This window comes from Mus caroli, chromosome 13 (assembly GCF_900094665.2).
Source record: "Mus caroli chromosome 13, CAROLI_EIJ_v1.1, whole genome shotgun sequence".
Classification (NCBI taxonomy): Eukaryota; Metazoa; Chordata; class Mammalia; order Rodentia; family Muridae; genus Mus; species Mus caroli.
Window position 1 is genome coordinate 58,314,846 of NC_034582.1, and position 4,800 is coordinate 58,319,645.

Consider the following 4,800-nt stretch of genomic DNA (forward strand, 5'->3'; position numbering starts at 1 on the left):
CCTCTGCCTCTGCCTCTGCCTCTGCCTCTGCCTCTGCCTCTGCCTCTGCCTCTGCCTCTGCCTCTGCCTCTGCCTCACCGGTGCCAGGATTACAGGCATGTACCTCTGCTCCCAGGTTCTGGGCCACTTTCTTTGCATCTACATCCCATTCTCCTGTTAACAACACTGATTTCCGCTTGTGCCTCTTATTGTCTACTCTTTAATAAAAAGATCATCATTCTTGGTCCCAGTGGGCAATGCTTCCACGTTGTGTGGCCAATGCTCACCCACATTTACTTCTGGCATCAGGCATACTTGACTACAGGCCCCAGGGTCCAACTTAGTGTAGGCTGCACATGATATCTGCAGCAACTTCTCTGACCCATGTGGACCAAAGCACCAAGGGGATACTTAGCAACCATCACATTCAGCTTTCCTCTGCTCTAACCCCCTCTTCTCGTAGGACGTTTCTTCCAGAATCCCACAAATATTTCAAATCCTATATTTGGGCCTTAACACTCATCCTACCTGATGATTATTAAGCCAAGACTGAGTTCCCTAAGCTTGAAGAAATTCTATTACAAAATTGCAGGCGTATGGGACTACATTTCCTACTGTGGATAGATAGGATTCTGGAGTATGTATTATGAAGACTTGGCACATGTTATTTTTTCCACTGACTACACATACCCTCTTTACTTCCTGAGGGTTCCTCCTAGGTCAGCCTAGTGTATTGGAAAAGGCAGAACGAAAGCAGATTTTAATAAGGTTATGCAATCTTTTCCTAGCCCCCCCCCCCAGTGAGATCGTGTGGTTCTGCTATGAGCTGCTTCTCCCTAAAATTTATCTAAAAATCGAAGTTTCCTTCCTATGAAGAAAAAATATTGGGTGCTGGGAGATAGCCAGTAGTCTGCACCATCCATTCCTTTATTAGATTTTGTCCAGTTGAGACACACAAAAAGTTCTTTTGATTTTTCAATCTTTTCCACATGATCTCAGTGGGTGCTAGGGAAAGATTCTGTGGCCCGATAGAATAGAAGGTAGCTTGCAGTTTCAGCTGGTCAGAAAAAAAATTTTTTTAACAAAGTAGAGTTAGCCACTATTGTGTAAGATTTTGGAGATTTGGGAGGCTGGAGAGGTGGCTCAGAGGTTAAGAGCCTGAGTTTGGTTACTAGCACACACATCTGGCAGTCCATATCTGCCTGTAACTCTAGCTCTGGGGGCGGGGGGATCAGTGCCTCTGGTTTCCATGGATACTTGCACTCATGGGCATGGATCCCCACATATACATATTTTAACAATTTTTTAAATCTTTAATAAAGGCTTGGGAGAGTTTGTATGGACAGATATTTTTATAACCATTTCTTTTTAAGATTAGTAGGGTGTTACACACAGGCCAGCATTTTAGTGGCCAAAATGAACTAACGAGTAGTAGGGAAAGAGAGCCCCCTTACCTTAGCCTCCTCACATGCCTCTCTTAGAATTGCAAGCCTGCTGAAGGCTTGGGGATGGTAACATAAGGAGTCCAAGAAGGAAAGAGTTAAGGAAAGGGGAAAGTGTGTGTGTGTGTGTGTGCGTGTGTGTGTGTGTGTGTGTGTGTGTGTGTGTGTGGTCCTACAGGGTTGGGTAACAGGAAGGCAAAGAAGTCAGGATTGAAAGATGGAACAAACCTGGTTCTCACTATAGAGTTCAACAAATCTATTCTAGCAGTCACTTTTAGTAACTTTTTTTTGTCTAGACTTTTATCTAATCCTTCCCACCTGTCACATCAATTTCCAAATTACCTTTTATATGTATTTTTCTCCATCACATCTCACCAGTCCCTTCTTTCTGTGTGCTTCATGCCCAGCACACACAGTAGCCTGCTCTGCATTTCAAAACTAGTTCCTGTCACTCACTCTTCCCTGGCGACAGAATCCATGCTCCTTGCTTACAGTGGCCCAGAAATGTGCTGCAGGATGGGGCCTCTGGGCCTTGTTGGTTTCACCCTGTATTCTTCAAGGGCACCACAAGCTGCATGTAGTAGGTGCTTCTGATCCTTCTAGCTGCTTTGCTCGAAGGTCTTTATAGCCTTCCCCTCTCTTCCCAGTTAAATGAATCTCCTCAGAGGGTATTAGACCTTCTGTAGTGAAGTGGTTCTGACTTCCTTCCATTTTTTCAGAGACTTACTTCCATATGTGTACCTCTAAGAACATCCATACGAGAATTAACTGATGTGGTGCAGCTTAACTCAGTGGTTAAGAGCATTGGCTGCTGTTGCAGAAGACCTGGGTTTGGTGTACAGCACTCACGGGGTAGCTCACAACTATCTCTGCAGCTCCAGTTCCAAGGGAACTGTACAGTTCCACTTGTACATTCGTGTACCTATACACACATACAATTACACACCACCCCACATACTAAATGAATTTTTAAAAAGGGAATATTCTGTTGAACTATTCAGAACTCGCTTTCTCAACCAAAGATTGTCTCTACAAAGGCAGGCACAACTGGCCCACTTCTGTAGCCGCAGATACTGTAACTGTCTGTCTGGCGCATAGTATGATTTTATTTAAGGCACTGTGCTGGGATGAATATGTAAAGTCCAATCATATGCTTCAGAAATGTGGAGTGAAGAATAAACAGCGCACTCAGGAAGCAGAGGAAGGTTGATCTCTGAGTTCGAGGCCAGCCTGGTCTACATAGTAGGTTCCAGACCACTCAGAACTACACAGAGAGACCTGTCTCAAAGGCAAAAATGACACATTTGTATTTCAGTGAGGCGTGCGTGTAGTTCACCCATCTGGAGTCTTGATACTGAGGCCACTAGCAGCCCTGCGCCTGCGCAGTAGCGGCCGAGGAACAGGCCTACAGGGGGTGGGAGGGGGAAGCGGCCGGTCCTGGCGCGTGTTGATGACGCAATTAGTGTTTGCCTGGTAGCCCGTGGTAACCCGGAGTCTGCGGAAGTGTAGCTGCAGCAGCACCCCAGCTGAGACAGGTGACCTGCAGCTCGGGTGTCAAGCAGCCGCTCCGGGTTATGCGGACCCACGACCTCTGGTGGGGTGAGCAGGTAGGATCCGATCCGCCTTGCCCTGAGGTGAGCCAGTGGGATCCTGTTCGCCTCTGGTTGTCTGGGGCGAGCCCTTGGGATGCTGTCACACAAACTGTAGCCGCAGCATTAGCGCTCAGCACTTGCAGCGACAGTTACCTGCAAAGGTGGCGCTCATGGTAGACGGAAACCACACTGGCCAGTGGAGCGGTGCTTAGAGCTGTTTTCAAAGGTGACAACTGGGCTCGTGTTGATGCTGAATTCAATTCTGATCCCTCGTGCTTTTGTTTTGTTTCCACGTGCAATTAGCGCATTCATTTCAGAAGGGTGTGTTGTGCTCCGTGTGATTTTGAGAAGGCTGCTAGTGATTTCCTAGTTGGTAAAGATTAGGTTGTCCCGTATTGGGAGCTACAGAGAATAATATTGTTTACTGTCGACTTGTATTTTAGATTCCAGGGATTGTGCCCTGCACTTACATTTCATTGCCTCCTTAGTTCGTGCAGTATTATTGCAAGCTATGAACTATTATGTTTGCCTTACAGAGAAAATAACTGAGGCTCAGCTCCATCAAATTGACTGGGTGAAAAATTACCAGTAGCCAAAAGCAAAGGGCAAGTTTAAATTCAAGGTTATGTATGGCTTCAAGGTCTCTCTCCCTCTCCTCTCCTCTTTCTCCCCTTTAAAAATAACCTCCATTAGTGGTCAAATTCCAGGCTTTTTACATTAGTCATATGTGATTCCATACATTTATTCACCCATCTGACCATATGAATTGTGTGTGTACACACACATGCACGTGTGCAATATGTGTATGCATGTGGAGACAAAGGATAATATCAACTGTGGTTTCATAGATGCTGGCCACCGTTTTTTGTTTATGTGTTTTTGAGACAGATTCTCTCACTGGCCTAGAGCTTGCCAGGTAGATTGGTTTAGCTAGCAACTCTTGAAAATGCCTGCCTCTATCTCCCCAGCACTGGAATCACAGACCTGGGTGAAACTTTCCACTCAGGTTCTGGGGACCGAACTTGGGTCCTTGTGCTTACACAGCAGGTGGCTTTCAGCCTGAGCTGCTGCCACCGCAGGTGGTTTTCAGTCTGAGCTGCCGCCACCTCCTCCTCCTCCTCCTCTTCTTCTTCTTTTAAAGATTCATTTATTTATTTTATGTATATGAGTACACCAGTGCTCTCTTCAGACACACCAGAAGAGGGCACCAGATCCCATTACAGATGGTTGTGAGCCACGATGTGGTTGCTGGGAATTGTTTCAATTGTTTCAATTCAGGACCAGTTGAAGAGCAGTTGGTGGTCAGTGCTCTCAACCGCTGAGCCATCTCTCCAGCCCACTGAGCTGCTTCTTAAGCCCCTGTTTTGATACTTTGTAAATATGTTGTAAATTCTCATATTCTTGAAGTTAAAACATCTGGAAATATGTCTTCTTCCTACAGGCACACACGCGTACACACACACACACACACAGAGACAGAGAAGAGTGAAAGCACCCTTATCTTTAATTGTGACATACATGGAAAATGATGTTGCTTTGTAAGTACCTTCTATTCAGAGATCCAAGAAATGAGTGATTTTACGTTTGCCCCCCTTTTTTTCTAGTAATATAAATATCAATAAATAAATCAAAGGCATCCAGTGGTTTTCTTGCCTTCTTTCTTCTGGTATGCATTCACAAACATCACTTGTCCTGTGTTGAAATGTGGTGACTTCTTCAGAACCTTTGCTGTCTCTGACTCTCCTGGTGCTTTGCATTTGCGTCTGCCGGGCTTCTTCCCCCCCCCC

General features: G+C 45.7%; 1 protein-coding gene across 12 annotated transcripts in view; it reads left to right on the forward strand.

Annotated features, from left to right (window-relative positions):
• Window positions 1-2,901: 2,901 nt before the first annotated feature.
• Aopep (aminopeptidase O (putative)) overlaps window positions 2,902-4,800 on the forward strand; it is a 317,543-nt gene continuing 315,644 nt past the window's right edge. For 10 of the 12 annotated variants that reach the window (XR_003834640.1, XR_003834638.1, XR_003834639.1 and 7 more), the window contains exon 1: window positions 2,908-3,055. The gene's annotated coding sequence lies outside the window, so the exon portion shown is untranslated. Of the gene's footprint in view, window positions 3,056-4,800 lie in introns of all 12 variants that reach the window. The other 2 variants (XM_029468263.1, XM_029468268.1) reach the window with 1 other exon arrangement.